This window comes from Chiloscyllium punctatum, chromosome 31 (genome assembly GCF_047496795.1).
Source record: "Chiloscyllium punctatum isolate Juve2018m chromosome 31, sChiPun1.3, whole genome shotgun sequence".
In the NCBI taxonomy this organism is placed as follows: domain Eukaryota; kingdom Metazoa; phylum Chordata; class Chondrichthyes; order Orectolobiformes; family Hemiscylliidae; genus Chiloscyllium; species Chiloscyllium punctatum.
This window is the reverse complement of record NC_092769.1, coordinates 61,162,669-61,190,278: the sequence shown is the minus strand read 5'-3', so window position 1 is coordinate 61,190,278 and position 27,610 is coordinate 61,162,669. Positions and strand designations below refer to the sequence as shown.

The 27,610-nt window shown below is 44.2% G+C and overlaps 1 long non-coding RNA gene across 1 annotated transcript in view; it reads left to right on the top strand.

Moving 5' to 3' along the window:
- Positions 1 to 27,610, top strand: part of LOC140456978 (uncharacterized) — a 51,256-nt gene that overhangs the window by 17,280 nt on the left and 6,366 nt on the right. Inside the window, exons 2-4 of the long non-coding RNA XR_011953291.1 lie at positions 7,476 to 7,674; positions 8,216 to 8,948; positions 12,730 to 12,829. This is a non-coding gene — a long non-coding RNA (uncharacterized lncRNA). The remainder of the gene's footprint in view (positions 1 to 7,475; positions 7,675 to 8,215; positions 8,949 to 12,729; positions 12,830 to 27,610) is intronic.

The following is a 27,610-nucleotide window of genomic DNA, read 5'->3' as shown; positions in this document are numbered from 1 at the left end:
CCCCCTAGCTCTTGTAAATTCCTCATTGCCTGTAACTGTTGCTGCAACCAATCCATTCGATCTGACATGATTTGCAAGCAATGACATTTATTGTAGATATAATCCTCAGTAACCCGTAAACTCTCTCAAAGCTCCCACATCCGACAAGAAGGGTAATCCAAGATGGAGGATGGGAAAAATTTCTGGCTGTAAGAGCTGCTCCTTTTTTTGAGGTATTTTAGGTGTTGGAGATGATTTCCTCGAACTCCAGGAGCAGCAATTACTGTTTTATATGCTGTTGCATTGTTTTGGAAAAAAAAGTCAAAACAACAGCAGTTTAAAAGAGAGAAGGCAGGCAAAGGAAGCACATGGTGAGGACAGTGCAAGAGAGAGAGAGAGAGAGAGAAAACCTGCACAGTTACCGCCTTTGCTGTTTGAATTTGTGTGTCGCTGGACATCAGAGTGCATCTGGGAAAATTAACAAACAGTGAAATTCACAACTAATCTTGGAGGAACTGTTGGGCGAAGTTCACAGTACAGAATCAGATAAGTTAATTGTTGTTTTAAGTCTGTCCAAGAGAAAGGCTGCAGTAGTGAGTGTAGTGGAGTGAGTATGTTTTTGGAGATAAGTCTCTTGATTAAACTTAAAATATAAGCCATAGCTATTAATTTAACCTGGTGCAGTGTTTTGTAGAGGAATAAGACAGTGTTATTTTCTGGGTCTGCAGATTGTGAAGGAGCAAAAATGGCCTTTTCAGTGATATGTACTTCTTGTCAGATGTGGGAGCTTAAAGAGAGTTTAAGGGTTACTGTGGATTATATCTGGCATAAATGCTGTTGGATGCGAATCTTATCAGATCGAGTGGATCAGTTGGAGAGACAGATAGAAGCGATGAGGGATTTGCAACAGCAACAGTATGTGATAGATGGCAGTTATAGGAAGAGGGGAAAGTCTCAGATACAGTCACATAGATGGGTTAACTCCAGGAAGGGTAAGAGAGGTTGGCACCTAGGGCAGGAGTCTTTTGTGGTTATACCCATTTCAAACAGGTATGCTGTTTTGGAAAATGTAGAGGGTGATGGATTCTCAGGGGAATGTAGCACGAACAGCCAAGTTTCTGGTATTGAGACTGACTCTAATGCAATGAGGGTTACGTCGGCTTCCAAGAGATCAATTGTGTTAGGGGAATCTGTAGTCAGAGGTACAGTCAGACGTTTCTGTGGCCAGCAGAGAAAAAGTAGAATGGTGTGTTCTTTCCCTGGTGCCAGGATGTCTCCGAGAGGGTGCAGAATGTTATCACGGGGGAGAGGGGCCAGCAGGAGGTCATTGTGAACATTGGAACCAACGACGTTGGAAGGGAAAAGGTTGAGACTCTGAAGGGAGATTACAGAGTTAGACAGAAATTTAAAAAGGAGGTCCTCAAGGGTAGTAATATATGGATTAATACCAGTGCTACAAGCTAGTGAGGGCAGGAATAGGAGGATAGAGCAGATGAATGCATGGCTGAGGAGTTGGTGTATGGGAGAAGGATTCACGTTTTTGGATCATTGGAATCTCTTTTGGGGTAGAAGTGACCTGTACAAGAAGGACGGATTACACCTAAATTGGAAGAAGACAAATATACTGGCAGGGAAATTTGCTAGAACTGCTTGGGAGGAGTTAAACTAGTAAGGTTGGGGGGTAGGACCCAGGGAGATAGTGAGGAAAGAGATCGATCTGAGACGGGTACAGCTGAGAACAGAAGTGAGTCAAACAGTCAGGGCAGGCAGGGACAAGGTAGGACTAATAAATTAAACTGCATTTATTTCAATGCAAGGGGCCTAACAGGGAAGGCAGATGAACTCAGGGCATGGTTAAGAACATGGGACTGGGATATCATAGCAATTACAGAAACATGGCTCAGGGATGGGCAGGATTGACAGCTTAATGTTCCAGGATACAAATGCTACAGGAAGGATAGAAAGGGAGGCAAGAAAGGAGGGGGAGTGGCATTTTTGATAAGGGAAAGCATTTCAGCTGTGCTGAGGGAAGATATTCCCGTAAATACATCCAGGGAAATTATTTGGGTGGAACTGAGAAATAAGAAAAGGATGATCACCTTATTGGGATTGTATTATAGACCCCCCAATAGTCAGAGTGAAATTGAGAAACAAACTTGTCAGGAGATCTCAGCTATCAGTAAGAATAATAGGGTAGTTACGGTAGGGGATTTTAACTTTCCAAACATCGACTGGGACTGCCATAGTGTTAAAGGTTTAGATGGAGAGGAATTTGTTAAGTGTGTACAAGACAATTTTCTGATTCAGTATGTGGATGTACCTATTAGAGAAGGTGCAAAACCTGACTTACCCTTGGGAAATAAGGCAGGGCAAGTGACTGAGGTGTCAGTGGGGGAGCACTTTGGGGCCAGCGACCATAATCCTATTCGTTTTAAAATAGTGATGGAAAAGGATAGATCAGATCTAAAAGTTGAAGTTCTAAATTGGAGAAATAACTTTCGAAAGCTGATTGGAGGCAGATGTTCACAGGTAAAGGGACAGCTGGAAAATGGGAAGCCTTCAGAAATGAGATAACGAGAATCCAGAGAAAGTATATTCCTGTCAGGGTGAAAGGGAAGGCTGGTAGGTATAGGGAATGCTGGATGACTAAAGAAATTGAGGGTTTGGTTAAGAAAAAGAAGGAAGCATATGTCAGGTATAGACAGGATAGATCAAGTGAATCCTTTGAAGAGTATACAGAAAGTAGGAGAATCCAATAGGTTTTTACAAATATATTAAGGACAAATGGGTAACTATGGAGAGAATGGGGCCCCTCAAAGTTCAACAAGGCGGCCTTTGTGTGGAGCCACAGAAAATGGGAGAGATACGAAATGAATATTTTGCATCAGTATTTACTGTGGAAAAGGATATGGAAGATATAGCCTGTAGGGAAATAGATGGTGACATCTTGCAAAATGTCCAGATTACAGAGGAGGAAGTGCTGGATGTCTTGAAATGGTTAAGAGTGGATAAATCCCCAAAACCTGATCAGGTGTACCCGAGAACTCTGTGGGAAGCTAGAGAAGTGATTGCTGGGCCTGTTGCTGAGATATTTGCATCATCAATAGTCACAGATGAGGTGCCGGAAGACTGGAGGTTGGCAACCGTGGTGCCACTGTTTAAGAAGGGCGGTAAAGACAAGCCAGGGAGGTATAGAGGGGTGAGCCTGACCTCGGCGGTGGGCAAGTTGTTTGGAGGGAATCCTGAGGGACAGGATGTACATGTATTTGGAAAGGCAAGGACTGATTTGGGATAGTCAGCATGGCTTTGTGCGTGGGAAATCATGTCTCAAAAACTTGATTGAGTTTTTTGAAGAAGTAACAAAGATGATTGATGAGGGCAGAGCAGTGGTTGTGATCTATATGGACTTCAGTATGGCGTTCGACAAGGTTCCCCATGGGAGACTGATTAGCAAGGTTAGATCTCATGGAATACAGGGAGAACTAGCCTTTTGGATACAGAACTGGCTCAAAGGTAGAAGACAGAAGGTGGTGGTAGAGGGTTGTTTTTCAGACTGGAGGTCTGTGACCAGTGGAGTGCCACAAGGATCGGTGCTGGGCCCTCTACTTTTTGTCATGTACATAAATGATTTCGATGCGAGCATAAGAGGTACAGTTAGTAAGTTTGCAGATGACACCAAAATTGGAGGTGTAGTGGACAGCGAAGAGGATTATCTCAGATTACAACAGAATCTTGACCAGATGGGCCAATGGGCTGAGAAGTGGCAGATGGAGTTTAATTCAGGTAAATGCGAGGTGCTGCATTTTGGGAAAGCAAATCTTAGCAGGACTTATACACTTAATGGTAAGGTCCTAGGGAGTGTTGCTGAACAAAGAGACCTTGGAGTGCAGATTCATAGCTCCTTGAAAGTGGAGTCGCAGGTAGATAGGATAGTGAAGAAGGCATTTGGTATGCTTTCCTTTATTGGTCAGAGTATTGAGTACAGGAGTTGGAAGGTCATGTTGCGGCTGTACAGGACATTGGTTAGGCCATTGTTGGAATATTGCATGCAATTCTGTTCTCCTTCCTATCGGAAAGATGTTGCGAAACTTGAAAGTGTTCAGGAAAGATTTACAAGGATGTTGCCAGGGTTGGAGGATTTGAACTATGGGGACAGGCTGAACAGGCTGGGCTGTTTTCCCTGGAGCGTCGGAGGCTGGGGGGTGACCTTATAGAGGTTTTTAAAATTATGAGGGGCATGGATAGGATAAATAAGCAAAGTCTTTTCCCTGGGTCGGGGAGTCCAGAACTAGAGGCATAGGTTTAAGGTGAGAGGGGAAAGATATAAAAGAGACCTAAGGGCCAACTTGTTCATGCCGAGGGTGGTATGTGTATGGGATGAGCTGCCAGAGGTGGAGGCTGATACAATTGCAACATTTAAGAGGCATTTGGATGGATATATGAATAGAAAGGGTTTGGAGGGATATGGACCAGGTGCTGGCAGGTGGGACTAGATTGGGTTGGGATATCTGGTCGGCATGGACAGGTTGGACTGAAGGGTCTGTTTCCATGCTGTACATCTCTATGACTCTAAGAGCATATCACTCTACTAAAGGCCATTTTGCTCCTTCTAATCTACAGACTCAGAAAATAGCATTGTCTTATTGCTGTACAAAACACTGCTCCAGGCTAACCTAATACTGATGGCTTATATTTTTAAAATTTAATCAAGAGGTAGATCCCAATAAAAACATATAATCAAGAAGTAACCCATTCTACAAACAATTGTTGATTTACAGCAAGGCTATACTTAAAACTATTCACTTATGTTTGTGTGCTGTGACCTCTCCCAAATCTGTTGTAAATTTCACTGTTTAAGTTATCCTAGACACACTCCGATGTCCAGCGATTCTTGAATTCCAACAGCAAAGGCAGTAACTGCACAGATTCACTGCTGTGTCAGTTAGCAGTGTAGGTTCCCTCTCTCTCTTCACCCCCTCTCTCTTCCCCCCCTCTCTCTTCCCCCGCCTCTCTTCCCCCCCTCTCTCTCCCCCACCTCTCTCTTCCCCCCTCTCTCTTCCCCCCTCTCTCTTCCCCCCTCCCTCTCTTCCCCCCCCTCTCTTCCCCCCCCTCTCTTCCCCCCCCCCTCTCCTCCCCACTCTCTCCTCCCCCCTCTCTCCTCCCCCCCCTCTCTTCCCCCGCCTCTCTTCCCCCTCTCTCTTCCCCCCTCTCTCTTCCCCCCTCTCTCTTCCCCCCTCTCTCTTCCTCCCCACTCTCTCCTCCCCCCTCTCTCCTCCCCCCTCTCTCCTCCCCCTCTCTCCTCCCCCGCCACTCTCCCCCCTCACAACCCCCCTCTCTTCCCCCCTCTCTCTTCCCCCCTCTCTCTTCCCCCCCTCTCTCTCCCCCCCTCTCTCCTCCCCCCTCTCTCCTCCCCCCCACTCTCCTCCCCCCACTCTCCTCCCCCCTCTCTCCTCCCCCCTCTCTCCTCCCCCACTCACCTCCCCCCTCCTCCTCCCCCCCTCTCTCCCCCCCTCTCTCCCCCCTCTCTCTTCCCCCCCTCTCATCCCCCCCTCTCTCCCCCCCCCTCTCTCCCCCCCCTCTCTCTTCCCCCCCTCTCTTCCCCCCTCTCATCCCCCTCTCTCATCCCCCTCTCTCTTCCCCCCCCTCACTCCCCCCCCTCTCCTCCCCCCACTCCTCCCCACTCTCTCCTCCCCACACTCCTCTCCACCCCACTCTCATCCCCCCTCTCTCTTCCCCCCCTCTCTCCCCCACTCTCTTCCCCCCTCTCTCTTCCCCCCTCTCTCTCCCCCTCTCTCTTCCCCCCTCTCTTCCCCCCTCTCTCCCCCTCTCTCTCCCCCTCTCTCCCCCCTCTCTCTTCCCCCCTCTCTCTTCCCCCCTCTCTTCCCCCTCTCTCTCTTCCCCCCTCTCTCTTCCCTCTCTCTTCCCCCTCCTCTCTCTTCCCCCCCTCTCTCTTCCCCCCTCTCTCTTCCCCCCCTCTCTCTTCTTCCCCTCTCTCTTCCCCCCCTCTCCCCCTACCCCCTCTCTCTTTCCCCCCCTCTTTCCCCCCCCTCTTCCCCCTCTCTCTCTTCCCCCTCTCTCTCTTCCCCCTCTCTCTTCCCCCTCTCTCTCTTCCCCCTCTCTCTTCCCCCTCTCTCTCTTCCCCCTCTCTCTCTTCCCCCTCTCTCTCTTCCCCCTCTCTCTCTTCCCCCCTCTCTCTTCCCCCCTCTCTCTTCCCCCCTCTCTCTTCCCCCTCTCTCTCTTCCCCCTCTCTCTCTTCCCCCCTCTCTCTTCCCCCCTCTCTCTTCCCCCCTCTCTCTTCCCCCCTCTCTCTTCCCCCCTCTCTCTCTTCCCCCCTCTCTCTTCCCCCCTCAGATTTCTCAATTCATGCTGAGGAATTTGTTCAAGGTCTCTCCACAGTCACAGCTCTGGCGCATTCTGTGAGCTGTACATCCTGATGATTTTTATGTCACAATAATGGTTGAAAAGTCCCCACGTACACAAGGAAGATGCATATTTCTTATTCTACATTTAAAGGCCAATGATATTTATGTGAAAGGTATCAACGTGAAATGGGTGGCATGATAGCTCAGTAGTTAGCACTGCTGCCTCACAGCACCAGGGGCCTGGGTTTGATTCCACCCTCAGGTCTGTGTGCAGTTTGCACATTCTCCCCATGTCTGGGTTCCTCCCACAATCCAAAGGTGTGCGGGCCATGCTAAATTGCCCATAATGTTCAGGGATGTCTAGATTAGGTGCGTTGTTCTGGAGTAAATATAGGATAACAGCTCGGGCAAATTGTCTGGGTGGGATACTCTTTGGAGGGTCAGTGTGGACCTGTTGGGCCTAAGGGCGTGTTTCCACACTGTAGGAATTCTATGATCTATGACAATGATAGTTGCTTTGCATGTCTGGTCTCCAAATCGTCCCCTTCTAATACTCTGTAAAAGTAATCTACACAGAATTACTTGGAATTTACAGAACAGAAATAGTCCATCTGATAAACAAGCTTCTCAGTAGTTATCTACAGCTATTGATTCTGATTATAACTTGCATTTGTCTAGCTTCCTTATCAAAGACATTTCAGCTCTTTGTCTCGACCACCTGCTGTGGGAGTGAGTTCCCCATTTTAACTGCATGTCACCTAACCTGGGATTCTCCCACACGTGGTACACTATCTCAACATCAATCCTGTCAAATCCATTCATCATGTCAAATATCTGATCCTAAAAGAAATCCACATTTTCTCAAGGAAATGTCACTGAGCTAGTAACATTTTCTAATAAATATCATGTCTCTGTTTAGACAATCAACATTGTCTGGGTTAAAAGGAAGTTGTAACAGACAGTTGTAAACTTTCCCCTTCTACCACCATTAAAAGTAATTTCCAAATCCCTTTCTTTTCTCCAATCCAAGTCAGAAATTCAAAGCATCCTGCTCCTGGATAAACTTGAATTTACTTGCTGTTTCCACAAATGCTGCCTTATTAATATTTTCCCTTTTTCCCTTTTCTATTTCAGATTTCCAGAAATCACACCATTTTGCTTTTATTTCAATGCAAGCCAAGAAGGAAACACAGACCAACTAAAGTTCAATTTAATTTGAATTAGGATGGGTGTTGGATACAAGAGCTGTCTGAGCTGGAGCAGAGATGAAGAAAACATTGCAGGGTTTCATCCGGACTACTTTGGAACGTGGAAAGGCCCAACGTATTGCAAGGTGAGACTTTAAAGGGAGCTAGATTCTTGGGAAAATTGATTCCTAAATGAACACTGATCCTGCACTGTATTAGAAGAAGTATGTTGTGTTCATAAGTAGTATGTCTGAGCGGTCTTTTTATCCAGGAACAGCAAGTAACATCCAAATCAGAATAGGTGTATGATGAGTTGGACCGAAGGATGACTTGAAGAGGAATTGGAGATAATGTTTCCTTGCACCTGCTGCTCTTAGCTTTCCAGGTTGTTAAGGTGACGACAGGTTCTGTCAAAAATCATGTTCCGGTGCAAACATAGCAATCCCTCTTTGCTGACTTCCCAACCTCTCCAGGCTGAAACGTACTGGCAGGTTCCATCTCCTGATGGACACGGGCATATAGTTGCGTTTTTACTACAATCTGGCAGCTTTCATACTCCTTATTCCACACGTCGACCCCATATAATACCAGCTTCATTCAGCTCAGGTTCACAATCTGTGTTTTTGTGGTTTCTCTCTCTGTGGCTTCTCTCTTTGTAATTCTCTTTTTATCAATTCATTTCACCAGATGTTAGAAGGAGAGGGTGTACAAATGGAAAATCCAAACACCACATCAGGATCTGACAGTGATGCTGGATTCCTCAGGATCTGAATATCAACAGCCTTTGATCATGGAAACAGAAAGCACCATTCACCGTGGGAAGGAACCGTACACTTATCCTGTGTGTGGATGAGGCTTCAGTCCATCATCTGGATTGCCAAAACATAATTGCAGTCACACTGGGGAGAAACCATGTCAATGTTGGGGCTGTGAGAAGTTATTCAGTTAGCCCTGTGAGCTGGAATGTCATTGATGCAGTCATACAGGGTGTCGTCCCATTTCCCCCTCTCAGTTGAAGCAAAACGTTCAGCGACACATTATCATTTTACCTCCTTTATCTTTATTCTGGGCCCTGAAGGGAGAGAGAACAATCGCCCATGTTCACAGAGATGAGTTCACGGTCTTATCTGATCTGAGTCATATTCAGCTGAATCTCTTGTTTCACAAAACTCAAAAACTTAACTCTTTCCCTACCTACTTATACCCTATACACATTCTCAAGGGGAGAGGCCATTCTGCTGCATTGAATGTGGAAAAGCATTTATTCATTCATCCACCCTCCTGATACACCAGCGGGTTCACACTGGAGAGAGGCCACTTACCTGTTCCGTGTGTGGGAAGAGATAAATGTTTTTATCGGTGATGCTGAGATACCGGCAAGTTCACTATGATGAGAGACAGTATCATTGCTCTGACTGGGGTAAGAGTTTTAAATGTTCATATGGACTGAGGGAGCACTAGCGCATTCCCATTGGGTACTTCCCATTCCAATGTTCTCACTGCAGCAAGAGATTCAGGCGATCATACAGCCTGTTGATAAATCAGCAAGTCCACACTGGGGAGAGGCCTTTCACCTGCTTGGTGTGAGGGAAGGAATTCTTCCAACATGCTGATACACTGGCAGTTGCACACTGGAGAGTGACCTTTCAAATGCCTAGATTGCAGGAAGTGCTGTAAATGTTCTGGGGATCTAAGTCACCATCAGCCTGTTCACACTGATGAGAGACCATTTAGGTTTGAGCGATTATCTGAGCTCTCTGTACACCAGCGGGTCCACACACTGGGGAGAGGCTGTTCACCTGCTCCTCGGATGGGGAGAGATTTTCTTGTTCATGCAACCTTTACAGACACCAGTGTATTTTCCAATGACTGCTGGGATTGGGTTCTGCTACTATTGTTAATCAAATCCAAGGCTGAACCACGTTGATACTGACAGTTCCAATCTGTTTTGATGATTTTAATCATCTCCATCCGAGCTCCAGCTGTTAGGATTCTGGCTAAGTGTCAAATCTGTCCAAGTCTGTCAAACCTTTCTGCAATCGCCAAGACAAGGTGGTCCTTGAAATAAACTCTCTGTTTCACGACAACCAGCATGTGCACAGCAAGATCTCACAAACATCAGTGAGATAAGTAACCATTTAACCAAGTTTTTTTTTGGTGGTGTTATTTAGAGCAGTAAAGTTAGTCCCAGTACAGACAGGAGAACTTCCCTGAGAACAGTGTGTGGAATTGTTGAGGTCTTCTGATCTGAAAGTAGAGCTGATTTGAGATGTTCGGTCTGCAGTGGACCTTGAAGAACAGCTCTGTGCGTCTTTCCTCTTTATACACTGACTCTTAGCTGAAGCTTCGGTAAAAGAGTTCACTTTAAACATCAATCCCAATTTAATCTTTAGAGCAAATCTACAAATTAGCTGCAATCAATATGGCCACCCAAGTGCTCTTTTCTTCCTTTTCCTATATTTGAAAAATAACTATCCAGTTCCCATGCAATTTTAAGCAACAGGTTCCATTTATTTCTGCATTTTAGATTCCCACACAGCTGTATATGCTTGGAGCTGCTTTTTAAGTAGAAACCCCACAATGTGGAAACAGGCCATTCAGCTCAACAAGTCCTCACCAACCCTCTGAAGATCATCCTGCCAAGGCACATCCTCCGACCCTATCCCTGGAACCCTGAATTTTCCATGGCTAACACAGCTAACCGACACATCCCTGAACATTATGGGTCATTTAATCTGGCAAATCCACCTAACCTGCACATCTTTGCTGTGTGGGAGGAAACCAGCACACCCAGTGGAAAGGCATGCAGACACTGGGAGAATGTACAAACTCCACACAGAAACTGGGACAGTGTGCAAACTCCCCACAGATGCGATGAGAACATGCAAACTCCACACAGACAGATGCCCGAAGCTGGAATCTAACCCGGGTCCCTGGCGCTGTGAGGCAGCAGCGCCACCCCCATTAGCCAGCTAATCAATGAAATGTACAGCCCCATTATACCACCAGTGATACTATCTGTGGAGTTGCATTGATTTGTTCACCAAAACAGTCAATTAATTCCCAACTATACCACTGTGCAGAATAAATGAGACTTTCACCAGGCTTCCTGCAAACAAAATTTCAAAATAATCCATTTGATATGAAAGGATAAAGCTAGTGACAATCTCTGGTTAACATTTGAAGCATAATCTGGAAGAATAACTATATTCACTTAAAGACACACTCAGACAATGCAAGGACACTGCAGAGATTACTTTTTTGTTTGAAACAAAAAAAGCCAAGCGTCTGCCATGAAGGGACAGAATTTCATGAATCTTCATGGTCCACTTCTTGTTGATGAAGTTGAATTGCCAGCTATAGGATGAAAGATTGAAGGAGTCAGAAATACAGATATTTGGAAACATTTTCAGGTTCCTAATAACTTCCACTGAGAGACTAAGTGAGAGAGGCTTGCAGCTTCTAGGGTTTCCTTTCTGACCACTTCGATCAGTAAAACATTGATCAAGACTAGAAAGGGTTCGTAGAAAGCCCATCAGTACTCAGAACCCACAATAGTCTTTCAAAATACCACTTTTTCCAGGAATTAATTTCCATAAATCCCATCTCCCAAAAACATTTACTTGTCTTTGTTTCCCCCTAAATAATTTATCTTTCTATGTTTAGCAGGTCAACCACAGCAGACATTTAATCTGACCTCATTCTACAAAATAAATAATTAAAAGTCAATTACATTTTCAGCAAGTGTACAAACAGTTTCATATCTTCCGAGTTTTCACACAGATATGAATTTTATTCCCAATATTGTCCAATGTACTTGAGGGCATTCCCACCAATGCCTTGTACAGTTACAATGAGATTTGCAAATCAGGGCTAACAATCCAGTTGGCTTTCTGATTACTTGCTGTCTCTGCACACTACATTATGTGATCCAAGGGCACCTAGATGCATCTGCAATGCAGCATTCTACTGCCTCCACCACTGAAGGACTAATCTGCATTTCTATATTTCATGCCAGAGTGGACATTCACAATTTTTCCCACAGTTCGACTCAATCTTACATAGAACATTATAGTGCAGTATCGGCCCTTCAGCTTGTGATTTTGTGCTAACTTGTAAAACCAATCTGAAGCCCATCTAACCTACACTACTCCATTTTCATCCATATGTCTATCTAATGAACATTTAAATGCCCTTAAATTTGGCAAGTCTACTGCTGTTGCAGGCAAGCAGTTCCATTCCTCTACTGCTCTGAGTAAAGAAACTACCTTTGACATCTGACCTAATTTAATGCTAGCTATCACCATCTGAGGAAAACTGCTCTCACTGTCTACCCTATGTAACGTCTGATTATCTTCTATGTCTCAATTAAGTCACCTCTTAACCTTCTCCCTAATGAAAACAGCCTCGAGTCCCTCAGCCTTTCCTCATAAGACCTTCCCTCCATACCAAGCAAATTCCTGGTAAATCTGCTCTGAACCCTTTCCAAAACTTCCACATCCTTCCTTTAATGCAGTGACCAGAACTGTAAGCAATACTCTAAGTGCGGCCACACCAGAGTTTTGTACAATGGCGACATGATCTGTCATGTTGTTTTCCCCGTGCCTTTCTTGCTTTGCAGGTTCAGTCTTACCTCTTCACATCTTACTCAGCAAGTTTAGTTACAATGTAGTTGGATCTTTCATCCATGCCAGTTGTACAGATTGCAAATAGTTGAAGTTCCAGCACTGATCTGTACGAGTTAAAGTTTTCAGGTTGGCAAACTAATATTTATCCCAACTATCAGGTTGCTGTTAGTGAGGCAAACCTCTGCTTCACTGTCCACCAACACCGCAACCTCTTATTTTGTTCAAAAGCCTTTTACCTGACGTCTTAGTGAACGCTGATTGGAAATAGAAATACACAACATCTCGTCTTTCTGCACTGTCCGTGTCACATCTTCTAAGAGGTCAGAGTTCCTCGCTCTTGTTGGGAGGAAAGCCCTTCACAAGGAAGTAGCTTATTTTAGAGATGTTACTGTCCAGATCGTTGTACACAAATCACATAAATCTAAAGTCATGGTATCACCAAATATTCGGAGATCAACTGATGGGTTGCTAGTTACTATCAAGGGATGGGACAGTCTGGATGTAATCATACAGGGGTCATGCTCACCATGAACCAACTCAATAAGCCTAACAGATGAATCTAACAATTTACAGGTATTCCAGGCAAGGAGAGAGAAACTGACAGACACACACACTGATCAAGCAACAGAGAGCAATTTCAGGATATTTGGATTTCCAATAGGCATCACTTCAGGTCAGTCTTCGATTTTAAAAATTGAGCATTTTTTTGGTGAAAATAATTTTTAAGATAAATTGTGAAGAGGATGTAAAGGTTATTCAAACTGAGCAATGTAGAGGTGCTCAATGAGTGAGTTAAGCATTGTCCGACGTGGCATAATGTGGAGTGTGTGATGGTTGTCAAGAAGAACCGATAAAGAGCCTTGAATTTAAATGGGGAGTTGTTGTAGGACTCTGAGGTGCAGAAAGGTGTGGGTGTTTTGGAATGTAAGTCACATTGAGTTAGTCTGCAGAGGCAGCAAGTAATGAGGAAGGCAATGAAATTTCTTTTTTTTCATTTGTTTGTGGGAGCATCACTGGCATTTATTCCCCCATTCCTATCAGCCCTTGAGTAGGTGGTCGTGAGATACTCATAAAATTGCTTTACTCCATAAAAATTCAAACTTTTTTTGGCAAAACAACATAGCAGAAATTAAACTGCAGCTTTTTCTTTTCCTGCTCCCAGTTTAACATTCAACCAGTTTCTGTTGAATTAGACACTGGAATCTCACTGGTCTGCGTGAGTTTACATATAAGCATTATAAAATGGGGAAGGAGTTACAAACTGGAATCTAACCGTGGGCGGCACGGTGGCACAGTGGTTAGCACTGCTGCCTCACAGCGCCGGAGACCCGGGTTCAATTCCCGCCTCAGGCGACTGACTGTGTGGAGTTTGCACGTTCTCCCCGTGTCTGCGTGGGTTTCCTCCGGGTGCTCCGGTTTCCTCCCACAGTCCAAAGATGTGCAGGTCAGGTGAATTGGCCATGCTAAATTGTCCGTAGTGTTAGGTAAGGGGTAGATGTAGATGTAGGGGTATGGGTGGGTAACGCTTCGGCGGGGCGGTGTGGACTTGTTGGGCCGAAGGGCCTGTTTCCACACTGTAGGTAATCTAATCTAATCTAATCTAATCTAATCAAAGAGATTGGGATTTGTATATAGAGCATAGCATGTAATAGGGAGTGAGTTACAGTCTGAAATCTAATTTGGGGTAATTTATATACGGAGTGACTGGTAACAAGGAGTGAGTTACATACTAGAATCTAGTTGAGAGGATTGGGTTAGTTTATGCTGTATACAGAATAACAGATATTCAGGAGTGAGTTACAGACTGGAATCTAATCAAAGGGATTGGCATGGCTTTTGTGTAGAAATGCAGATATTCCGGACTGAGTTAGAGAGTAAAGTCTGAGGGAATCGGCCTGGTTTTATATAACAGAATGCAAATACTCAGGAATGAGATACAGACTGGAATCTCATCAAGGGGTTCAGGGTGGTTTCTGTATGCAGTCACAGATACATGGGAGTGACTTACAGATTGGAATCTCATCGAGGGTTTTGGGGAGGTTTGTGTAGCAAATACCAGAATCACGTGCATTGCAATATTTGGGAGGCGTCTAATTTGTGGAGGGCCTGCAAAACCTAAGGGGGACATAAAATGGGATGGGTGGGAGTTGGGAGAACTACATAATTTTGTAGGGGGTTGCAAATGGGGGAGTGCAATATTTTGGGGGTCAGAATTTTGCATGTAAAACTTGGCAGGAAAGTTTGTGGGTGTATGCAAACATCTTGGGGGGGTACAGCAAAATTGTGGGTGTTGTATAATTTGGGAGCAGTTGAAGACATGGGGTGCACATTGAGGCAGTGCATAATTTTGGGGAGCAAGATTGTGGGGGCTGCAAGAAGGACCAGTATCCAGGGGTGTAAAACTGCAAGGGGAGGTACAAGATTAATAGGCACACCATTGAGGGTCACATTGGGGTGTGAAAAATCAGGGGACGGTGCTTACTATTTGGTGGTGCATAATGTATGAGGGGGGCACAGTATTTCAGGAAGGGCAAATATTTGGGGGGTGCACATCAGTTTTGGGGGTATGCAATATCTGGGTGGAGGAGGCAAGATTTACGGGCTTGCAAAATTGGAGGGGACCACACAAACTGGAGGGAAGTCGGAACCAATGTTAGGGATATGCATACATTTTGGGGCACAGTATTGTTGGGCCATCAAATTTGATGGGGATGCAAAAGTTGGGAGGAGGACTGCATCGCTTTAGTGATCCATAATTGTGGAGAGACTGCAAAATGAGGCTGTGGAATGTGGCAAGGTGAGAGGAAGGCAGTGAGAATAAAACAAAGGGAAAACAGAGGGAAAAAAAGTGGAAAAGAACAGATGAAGACAGATTAGCATTAGAAATACAAAAGAAAGGGAACAAAACAAAACAGACTGGGTGAAAAAAATAGTGTGGGAAGAAGACAGAGATAAAGGCAGAAAGAAGAGGTAAGAATCAAAATAAAAAAGAAAGAAAAGAGAATTTGAGCGAGGGAATGGAAGAGAGGTAAAGAGAGAGAGAGAGACCAAGAGAGACAGCGATTGAAGGGGAGAGGGAGAGCAGAAAAGGGGGAAAAGAGAGAGAGCAATCCTGACAGAAGTTAAGGAAGGTCATGGAGACACTCACCATTCCAGTGGTCCAAACTTTCTTGTTAGTTTCTCACCCTCCCTCTTTCCCATGAGAGTCAGATCCTGTTCCTAGGGTTTGCTTCCGCCTGACTGGTTCAGAGAAGGGTGAAGATTCCAAACTGCCATTGAAATTCCAACAGTACCGACACACAGAGACAGAGAGAGACACACACAGAGACACACCCTTGTATATTCCCCTTCTGCAAAAGGAACAATGGCTGCCAGGACCTACTCTAAATACCTTCAGGTCTGTCACCCAAAGACCCCTGTCCAAAAATGCCAACTCGTCCACTCAGCTCCCTCGACTTGAAGCTCATTTGCCCCAGGTAGGGAGCACTCCCAGAGGCATACGAGATTGGGGACGGGCGTAAGAGAAAACCGCAGTCCAGACTGCCTCTGCTTGTCCCTCTCCTCCCCGCACACATACTCCTTTCAATCCACAGCAGCCACAACACAGGTTAATTTAGACAACAGAACACAGACCAAACAATGTCTTGCACAGAGTTGATGGTAATAGAACAGTACAGCACAGGAACAGGCCCTTCGGCCCATGATGTTGTGCCGAACATGGCACCAAATGAAATTCTGCTTGCTCTTGGCCCATATCCCTCCATTCCTTGTGCTTACCTAACAGTCCCTTAAATGCCCTTATCATATCTGTCTCCACCACCACCCCCCGCGTTGCGTTCCAAACTCTTACCACTCTCTCTGTAAAAAAAACATTGTTTCTCACATCTCCTTTGAATTTTTCCCCCTCTTATCTTAAATGCATGCCCCCTTGTATTAGACATTTCAACTGTGTGAAAAAGATTTTGACCATCAACCCTATCTATTCATCTCAGAATTTTATAGACATCTGTCAAGTTTCCCCTCAGCCTCCACCACTCCAGAGGAAACGACCCAAGGCGTGAGTGGGACTGAGATGAACAAATCAGCACGTTTACTTTGAATAAGTTTCTGAGAATTCTACAAATGATTATACATATCTATTGTACAAATTAAATTGAGTTTATTAAACAGATCAACCCTGACGATATATCAATGGACATTGTGTGCCTCTCTATGTGGATGTCTGTGTATTTCTATATATGTGTTTCTGTGTCTCGTTCTCTGTCTTCATCTGTGTGTTTCTATCTCTGTGTGAGTATGTCTATGCAGCATTCTACTGCCTCCACCACTGAAGGACTACTCTGCATTTCTATATTTCCTGCCAGAGTGGACATTCACAATTTTTCTCACAGTTAGACTCGATCTTCCATAGAACAATCCAATGGATTGGAGGGGAGCTAAAGTAACCCCACCAATGCCTTGTACAATTACAATGAGATTTGCAAATTGGGGCTAACAATCCAGTTGGCTTTCTGATTACTGATGCAATAACCCCACTATTTAAAAAAGGAGGTAGAGAAAAAACATGGACTTATAGACTATTTAGCCTTTCACTGGAAAACATTGTGGGATCGTGTTCAAATAACAACCGAAGTCGGTGAGTGGTGAAAATAACCTCTATTCAGCAACTGCAGGAGCACAGTTCAAGGTGGCGATGGAATCCTGAAATACGGCCCTTTCAGTCACCTCTTTAAACACTGTTCTTACATGTATTACATAGTTTTATCCATTGTGCACAAACATTTGTGTGCCATCTGTCCTGGGGAGGTAGGAGATTGATTAAACATGTGCTAATTGCTGGCAACTACTCAGGTTAGAGTGTCTGTCCGGTCTGCTTGCATAGATAAGAGGTGTTAATCCTTTTACTTTCTAAATTGGTACATGTGAGTAAACCTACTAATCCTTAATGATCTAAGTAAAATTTGCATAATCAAATTCTAGAGAATATTAAACTGATAACTGCAGCTTAGTCAAGAGCTTAGTCAAATATTTACCTATTTGCTGTCTGACTGTTCTCATTCATACATGCAATTTTATGGAAGCGCTGTTTTGATTGTAAGTTTCATAAAGGGGATAGCAGCCCTGGTTAATAAATATTTAACAAGTACAAGCTGATTGGGGACACTGTTTGGTGATCTGTAATCTATTCAGGTCCTGACAGATAGTTGATGAAGGCTGATTAATATGATAAACTTTCTATATTTTCAGTTGAGATGTGAGGAAATGATGGCAGGATTGTGTTGTTTCTGAATAGGTTACAATATTGACATTTGTTCAGAGGTTGCTTTTAACACTAATAAGTCTAAACACTGCTTGATTGAAGGTGTAAAGAAGCAATAATGAGTTTGAAGGGGTGTTTTAATTTAGTCAATCTTGCAACAGTAAAACATACTACAAAAATGTGGTTTAATGAATGAATGAAATGACATTATAGTAAGCATAGCCATTAGTAAAGAGTTATAAATGAATTTCGTGAGCTGGCCAGTGGGTTAGTAAAGATACCTATAACACAATATCTTGCAACACCAGGCAGCTTTAATTGGAAGCACACTAGCTTTTGGAGCGCCGCTCCTTCATCAGGTGATAGTGGAGGACACAATTTTAAGGCAAAGAATTTATAGCAAAAATTTCCAGTGTGATGTAACTGAAATTACACATTGAAAAATACCTTGATTGTCTTTTGAGTCTTTCATCTGTTTGAATACCATGATAGTTTCACTTCTTTCATGTGTAAATCACAAAACCTTTTTTTATCTCACAACAGTGACAGGATTGGACAGAGTCAGCCAGCATAGATTCACAAAAAGGAAATCATGCTGCATAAATTTGCTGGAAGGTTTCAAGAGCGCATTTAGAGTTGAAAAGGAGGCAGTGTACGTTACTCTTCGGAGGGTCGGTATGGACTGGTTGGGCTGAAGGGCCTGTTTCCACACTGTAGGGAACCTAATCAAAAACAAAATGTGGTTTACCTGGGTTCTGAGAAGGCATTCAAAAGGTCCCATAGATGAAATTTGCATGTAAAATTAAAGCACATGGGATTGAGAGTAGTGTATTGACACAGATACAATACTGGACGTCAGACAGGAAACAAAGTCTTTTTTTTGAGTGTCAGCCAGTGATCAATTTAGTACCACAGGGATCACTGCTTGGACTCCAGCTATTCGCAATATCTACTAATGAAGTAAGTGAGAAAACTTAAATGTCATGTAGCCAAGCTTGTAGATGAAGTGACAAAAATGATTGAGGAAAGCATAGCAGTCGACGTGGTCTATATGGATTTCAGGAATGTGTTTGACAAGGTAGACTGGCTAACAAGGTTAGATCTCAAGGACTATGGGGAGAAATAGCCATTTGGCTCGAAGATATAAGACAGAGGGTGGTGGTGGAGGAACGCCTTTCAGACTGGAGGCCTGTGATCAGCGCTGTTCCACAAGGATTGGTGATGGGTCCCCTGCTTTTCATATTGATATAAATGATTTAGACGTGAACATAGGAGGTATAGTTAGTAAGTTTGCAGATGATGCCAAAATTGGAGGTGTAGTAGATAGAAGTGCAGAAGGTTACCTCAGAGTACAACAGGACCTTGATCAGATGGGCCAATGGGTCGAGGAGTGGTAGATGGAGTTTAATTTAGATAAACGTGAGGTTCTGCATTTTGAAAAGGCAAATCAGAGCAGGACTTAGACACTTAATGGTAAGGTCCTAGGGAGTTAGGCTGAACAAAGAGATCTTGGCATGTAGGTTCATTGTTCCTTGGAAGTCGGGTCACTGGTAGATCGGATAGTGAAAAAGGCATCTGATATGCTTTCGTTTATTGGACGGAGCATTCAGTGGTGCTGGAAATGCACAGCTGGTTAGGAGCAGGAGAGTTGATGTTTTGAGCATAAGCCCTTCAGCAAGATTGGTTTGGGGGTGGAGGGGGAACATAAAGGCACCCACAGTATTTCTCATGAAAAGCTTATGCTTGAAACATAGACTCTGCTGCTCCTTGGCTGCTGCCTGACCGGCTGTGCTTTTCTAGCGCCACACGTTTTGACTCTGATACTCCAGCATCTGCATTCCTCACTTTCTCCTGTAGGATTTAGGAGGTCATGTTGTCGCGGTATAGGACATTGATGCGGTTGCTTTTGGAATACTGCATTCATTACTGGTTTCCCTGCTATAGGAAAGATGTTGTGAAACTTGAAAAGGTTTGGAAAAGATTTAAAAGAATGTTGCCAAGGTTGGAGGGTTTGAATGATAAGGAGAGGCTGAATAGGTGGGGGCTATTTTCTATAGAGCTTCAGAGACTAAGAGGTCATCTTATAAAAGTTTTTAAAATCATGAGTGTCATGGAACAGTGAATTGTCATGGTCTTTTCACCAGGATAGCAAAGACCAAAACTAGAGGGCATAAATTTAAGAAGATGGGAAAGATTTAAAAGGGACCTTAAGGACAACGTTTTCACAGAGGGTGATGTGTGTGTGTGGAATGAATTGCCAGAGGAAGTGATGGAGGCTGCTACTATTAAAATATTTAGTGGCATCTGGATGGGTATATGAATAGAAATGGTTTAGAGGGATATGGACCAGATGCAGGCAAATGGGGGTAGATTAATTTATTTGCTCAGCATGAACAAGTTGAATCAAAGGGTCGGTTTTCATGCTGTACATCTCTCTGACTCCATGATGTGAAGCTGGGTGGAGCAGTGAACTATTAGGGGGAATACAGATATGCTCCAGTGTGATTTTGGAGTTGAGTGAGTAGACAAAAATGCAAGGCAGATGAATGATAATGCAGATAAATGGGAGGTTAACCAGTCTGATCACAAAAACAGGATGACAGATTATTATCTGAATGGCAAGCGGCTGGGAAAGGGGGAGGTGAAATGAGACCTGGTGTCCTTGTACACAAGTCACTGAAAGTTAGCATACAGGTGCAGCAGGAGGTGAAGAAGGCAAATGGCGTATTGGCAAGAGGATGTACAGGAGCTAGGATATAGATACAGTATTCTGGATTAGTGGTGCTGGAAGAGCACAGCAGTTCAGGCAGCATCCAAGTAGCTTCGAAATCGACGATTTGGGCAAAAGCCTTTCATCCTTCAGCCCACCATTCCTGATGAAGGGCTTTTGCCCGAAACGTCGATTTCGAAGCTACTTGGATGCTGCCTGAACTGCTGTGCTCTTCCAGCGCCACTAATCCAGAATCTGGTTTCCAGCATCTGCAGTCATTGTTTTTACCTTATAGATATAGTATCCCTACAGTGTGAAAACTGGTCATTTGGCCCAACAAGTCCACACCGACATTCTGAAGATCATCACACTGAAACCCATCTGCCTAAACTATCCCTACAACCTGGCATTTCCCATGGCTAATCCAGGTAATGTACACATCCCTGGATACTATGGGCAATTTAGCATGGTCAAACCCTCACATCATTGGACTGTGGGAGGAAACCAGAGGAAATGCCTGCACATTCTCTCTGTGTCTGCGTGGGTTTCTTGCAGGCGCTCCAGTTTCCTCTAACAGTCTTACTGCAATTGTCCAGGGTCTTGGAGAGAAATCGGAGTTAACGTTTCAGTTCAGTGACCCTTCCTCAACCTACAGCAGAATGAGTGCGAGGCGGGTGGGGGGAGTCCTCAGTGAAAGTCAAGAATGAAGCAATTAGGACTAAGTCTTCTAGAGCCAGAGTGTTGTTCCCTACATTGAGGGGAAGACTGCTTTCTGTTCACTCTTTTTACGGCACATTCAATCAATAATATTTCCACATTGTCAATCCCAACCAGATATCACAGTAAGACCTAACAGAGTTGCTGCACTCACCAGCATCTCACTATCATCGGCCTTTCACTGTGCATGATTTTCTATTGTGTCTGTGGGAAAACCTTTCTGAGATCAGTGTCAATGGAAGAGTACCAAGAGATTCAAAATCATGAGCAGAGCAGCTCCAAAGGATGTGTCTGGGTATCACAGTTCAAAGGAGAGACTAGGCTTTCCTGGGGGAGCAGTGTGATTTACCCTAATGATTCCTGGATCAAGGGGTTATAGGATGAGCAGCGGTTGTAGAAATCAATCTTAGATTCAGTATGGCAGAGAAAGAAGTAATTTAGCCTATTTCATCAATGCCAACTTTCTTGCAGAAATGCAGTCTCTCCAATTCTCCATGCTCCTCCCCAAAGCCCTGCAAGTTTATTTCCCTTAAATACTTATCTAATTTCCTTTTTTAAGTCATTGATTCTCTTTTTTTTTCCACCCAGAAGCTGAGAGGTCTGTGTAGAACCATTCATTCTGAGGAACAACAGAGCTTTGTTCCCCTTGTATCTGTTGTTGAAATAGTTCAGGTGGGAGTATATTAGCTGAAGGATATAAAGGTTCCTGGTTCAATCCCAAGTTTCACCAGTCAGTTTTATGCACCATGGTGGCCAAGTGCTACCTTGCAGCGCCACAAACCTGGATTTGATTTCACCCTTGTGTGATTTTCTGTTTGCACGTTCTCCCAGTATCTGCGTGGGTTTCTGCTAGGTATTGGAGTTCTGTGCCATTGTCCAAGGATGTGCAGGTTGGGTGGGTTGACCATGCTCAAAATTATGCTGTAGTGTCCAGGGATGTGCAGGTTAGCTGATTTAGCTATATAAAAACACCATGCTCGGTTACTGGAATAGCGGGGGGCGGGGGGGGAGCGGGAGCGGGGGCGGGGGGGTGGGGGGGGTTGGTGGGGTGGGGAGGTGGAATGGGATGGGAGGGAGGAGAGTCTGGGTGGCATGCCGAAAGGAGGGAGATGCAGACTTGATGGGATAAATGGCCTTTTCTGCACTGTAAGGATTATGATTTTATCTTTTGCCCATCTTGGAATGATTGATTCGGGTTAGGGATACTACCCAACATTTTACAAGTTACATGATTCATTTGGATGAGAAGATTGAAAGCAAAGCAGCTAAAGATGGATAGAAAATTGTTGTTTGAAGACATGAGGTTGCAGACAGATATAGTTAGGGTTGGTGTATGGGCAAAATATCTTGCAGATGGAGTTTAATATATAAGTAATTCACTTTGGCAGGAAAAATAAGTAAGAGCAGAATTCCTTAGATGGAGAATTACTGCAGAATTCTAAGGTGCAGAAAGATTTCTGAGTCATAATGTATGAGTCACAAAGTTAGTACGTGGATTCAGCATGCACGTTGAGAGAGACCTTTCGGTTTCATTAGTACAAGCTGACCATGTTCCCAAACTAAAGTAATTCCACCTTCCTGTGTTTGGCCCATAGAGTCAGAGAGATGTACAGCATCGGAACAGGCCCTTTGGTCCATGCAGACCAGATATCCCAACCCAATCTAGTCCCACCTGCCAGCACCTGACCCATATCCCTCCAAACACTCCCTATTCATATACCCATCCAAATGCCTCTTAAATGTTGCAATTGTACCAGCCTCCACCACTTCCTCTGGCAGCTCATTCTGTACACGTACCACCCTCTGTGTGAAAAGGTTGCCCCCGTAGGTCTCTTTTATTATCTTTACTCTCTCACCCTAAATCTATGCCCTCTAGTTCTGGACTCCCCGACTCCAGGGAAAAGATTAGATTAGATTAGATTACTTACAGTATGGAAACAGGTCCTTCGGCCCAACAAGTCCACACTGACCCGCCGAAGCGCAACCTACCCATACCCCTACATTTACCCCTTTTACCTAACACTACGGGCAATTTAGCATGGCCAATTCACCAATTCATCTTTGGACTGTGGGAGGAACCCGAAGCACCTGGAGGAAACCCACGCAGATACGGGGAGAATGTGCAAACTCCACACAGTCAGTCGCCTGAGTTGCCTGACTTTGTCTATTTACCCTATCCATGCCCCTCATAATTTTATAAACCTCTATAATGTCACCCCTCAGCCTACGACGCTCCAGGGAAAACAGCCCCAGACTGTTCAGTCTCTCCCTGTAGCTCAAATCCTCCAACCATGCCAACATCCTTGTAAATCTTTTCTGAACCCTTTCAAGTTTCACAACATCTTTCCAATAGGAAGGAGACCAGAATTGCACACAATACTCCAGTAGTGGCCTAACCAATGTCCTGTACAGCTGCAACATGACCTCCCAACTCCTGTACTCAATACACTGACCAATAAAGGAAAGCATACCAAATGCCGCCTTCACTATCCTATCTACCTGTGACTCCACTTTCAAGAAGCTATGAACCTGCACTCCAAGGTCTCTTTGTTCAGCAACACTCCCTAGGACTTTACCATTAAGTGTATAAGTCTTGCTAAGATTTGCTTTCGCAAAATGCAGCACCTCTGAATTAAACTCTGTCTGCCACTTCTCAGCCCATTGGCCCATCTGGTCAAGTTCCTGTTGTAATCTGAGGTAGCCCTCTTTGCTGTCCACTATACCTCCAATTTTGGTGTCATCTGCAAGCTTACTAACTGTGCCTCTTATGCTCACATGCAAATCCTTTATGTAAATGACAAAAAGTGGAGGACCCAGCACAAATCCTTGTGGCACTCCACTGGTCACAGGCCTCCAGTCTGAAAAACAACCCTCCACCACCACCCTCTGTTTTCTACCTTTCAGCCATTTCTGTGTCCAAATGGCTAGTTCTCCCTTTATTCCATGAGATCTAACCTTGCTAATCAGTCTCCCATGGTGGGGGGTCGGGTACATTTTGGTGCCGCCCTTTTGGCGCCGATCATTTGGCCCCGCCATTTTGGCTCTAAACTGGTTTGGTGCTCATTACTTTGGCGTTGAGCTGTTTTGCCGCCAATTCAGAATAAAAAAAACTCTTGTTTGGTTAAAGAAGAGAGGATGACTAATGTCCCAATGTAATTTTCCCAACTAGCAAGAGTTGATAGTCAAAGCTGTAATGACCCGCTGTAGATTCAAATTTAGTTTTGTAATCATTTTCTCATTTAACAATTGTTAATCGTTAATCTACTGCCTTGATGATACTTAAGCCCTTCTGTCTTCATATTGGAAAGCTGTAATACAGTTTTTTTTATTTTCTTGTAGAGCTCAGACCAGAAATGGCTAAAAACATTCTAAGCAAGAGAGACAAACCAAATTTTCACACAATGGTTATGTATTCGTGCCAAAACAGCTCAGCGTCAAAGTAATGAGCGCCAAAACGACGGGGCCAAATGATCGGTGCCAAAAGGGCAGCGCCACATAGTCCCATTCCGCCATGGGGAACCTTGTCGAACACCTTACTGAAGGACATATAGATCATATCTACCACTCTGCCCTCATCAATCGTCTTTGTTACTTCCACAAAAAACTCAATCAAGTTTGTGAGAAATGATTTCCCATGCACAAAGCCATGTTGACTATCCCTAATCAGTCCTTGCCTTTCCAAATACATATACATCCTGTCCCTCAGGATTCCCTCCAACAACTTGCCCACCACTGACATCAGGCTCACTGGTCAATAGTTCCCTGGCTTGTTCTTACCACCCTTCTTAAATAGTGGCACCACGTTAGCCAACCTCCAGCCTTCCGGCATGTCAACTGTGACTATCGATGATATAAATATCTCAGCAAGAGGCCCAGTAATCACTTCTCTCGTTTCCCACAGAGTTCTAGGGTACACCTGATCTGGTCCTGGGAATTTATACACTGTTATGCATTTCAAGACATCCAGCACTTCGTCTGTAATATGGACATTTTCCAAGGTGTCACCATCTATTTCTCTACTTTCTATATCTTCCACTGTTGGAATATTGCATGTAATTGTGGTCTCCTTCCTATCGGAAAGATGTTGTGAAACTTGAAAGGGTTCAGAAAAGATTTACAAGGATGTTGCCAGGGTTGGAGGATCTGAGCTACAGGGAGATGCTGAACAGACTGGGGCTGTTTTCCCTGGAGCGTCAGAGGCTGAGGGGTGACCTTATAGAGGCTTACAAAATTATGAGGGGAATGGATAGGATAAATAGACAAAGTCTTTTCCCTGGGGTCGGGGAGTACAGAACTAGAGGGCATAGGTTTAGGGTGAGAGGGGAAAGATATAAAAGAGACCTAAGAGGCAACTTTTTCACGCAGAGGGTGGTACGTGTATGGAATGAGTTGCCAGAGGATGTGGTGGAGGCTGGTACAATTGCAACATTTAAGAGGCATTTGGATGGGTATATGAATAGGAAGGGTTTGGAGGGATATGGGCCGGGTGCTGCAGATGGGACTTGATTGGGTTGGGATATCTGGTCGGCATGGACGGGTTGGACCGAAGGGTCTGTTTTCATGCTGTACTTCTCTATGACTCTAAGTATATTCCTACTTCCTTTATACTCTTCTAAAGATTTACTTGATCTATCCTGTCTATCCTTTACATATGCTTCCTTCTTTTTCTTAACCAAACCCTCAATTTCTTTAGTCATCCAGCATTCCCTATATCCACCAGCCTTCCCTTTCACCCTCACAGGAATATACTTTTTCTGAATTCTCGTCTCATTTCTGAAGGCTTCCCATTTTCCAGCCGTCCCTTTACCTGCGAACATCTGCCCTCAATCAGCTTTCGAAAGTTCTTGCCTAATACTGTCAAAATTGGCCTTTCTCCAATTTAGAACTTCAACTTTTAGATCTCATCTCTCCTTTTCCATCATTATTTTAAATCTAATAGAATTATGGTTGCTGGCCCCAAAGTGCTCCCCCACTGACACCTCAGTCAACTGCCCTGCCTTATTTCCCAAGAGTAGGTCAAGTTTTGCACCTTCTCTCATCTGTACATCCACATACTGATTCTGAAAATTGTCTTGTACACACTAAACAAATTCCTCTCCATCTAAACCCTGAACACTATGGTAGTCCCAGTCTATGTTTAGAAAGTTAAAATCCCCTTCCATAAACCTATTATTCTTACAGATAGCTGAGATTTCCTTACAAGTTTGTTTCCCAATTTCCCTCTGACTATTAGTGGTCTATAATATAATCCCAATAAAGTTATCATCCCTTTCTTAGTTCCAACCAAATATCTTCCCTGGATGTATTTCCGGGAATATCCTCTCTCAGCACAGCTGTAATGCTATCCCTTATCAAAAATGCCACTTCCCCATCTCTCTTGCCTCCCTTTCTATCCTTCCTGTAGCACTTGTATTCTGGAACAATAAGCTGCCAGTCTTGCCCATCCCTGAGCCATGTTCCTGTAATTGCTATGATATCCCAGTCCCATGTTCCTAACCATGCCCTGAGTTCATCTGCCTTCCCTGTTAGGCCCCTTGCATTGAAATAAATGCAGTTTAATTTATTAGTCCTACCTTGTCCTTGCCTGCCCTGAATGTTTGATTCGCTTCTGTTCTCAACCGTACCAGTCTCAGATTGATCAGTTTCCTCACTATCTCCCTGGGTCCCACCCCCCCCACCTGACTAGTTTAAATCCTCCCAAGCAGCTCTAGCAAACTTTCCTGCCAGTACATTAGTCCCCTTCTAATTTAGGTGCAATCCGGCCACCTTGTACAGGTCACTTATACCCCAAAAGAGATTCCAATGATCCTCCTTTTTAAATTCCTACCTTACTCTCTGTAATCTCACTTTAGAATCTCAACCTTTTCCCTTCTGTTGGTTCCAATGTGGTCAATGACCGCTTGCTGGCCCCTCTCCCCCTTGAGAACATTCTGCCCCCTCTCTGAAACATCCTTGATCCTGGCATCAGGGAAACAACACACCATTCTGATTTTTTTCCTGATGGCCACAGAAACGTCTGTCTGTACCTCAGACTAGACAGTCCCCTAACACAATTGATCTCTTGGAACCTGACTTACCCCTCATTGCATTAGAGCCAGTCTCAATACCAGACCCTTGGCTGTTCGTGCTGAGTTCCCCTGAGAATCCATCACCCCCTACATTTTCCAAAACAGCATACTTGTTTGAAATGGGTATATCCACAAAAGATTCCTGCAATAGCTGCCTACCTCTCTTACCTTCCCTGGCATTCAACCCATCTATGTAACTGTATCTGAGACTTTTCCCCCTTCCTATAACTGCCATCCATCACATACCTGTTGCTTTTGCAAATTCCTCATTGCTTCTATCTCTCCAATTGATCCGTTTGATCTGATAAGATTCGCAGCCTACAGCATTTATGATTTGGAGATGCTGGTGTTGGACTGGGGTGTACAAAGTTAAAAATCACACAACACCAGGTTATAGTCCAACAGGTTTAATTGGAAGCACACTAGTTTTCAGAGCGCCTGACTACCACCTGATGAGGGAGCGACGATCCGAAAGCTAGTGTGCTTCCAATTAAACTGTTGGACTGTAATCTGGTGTGTGATTTTTAACTTTTGTGCAGCATTTCTGACAGATGTAATCTACAGTAATCCTTAAACTCTCTTTAAACTCCCACATCTGACAAGAAGTACATATCATTCTATTAAAGGGCATTTTTGCTCCTTCACAATCTACAGACCCAGAAAATAACACCATCTTATTCCTCTCCAAACACTGCTCCA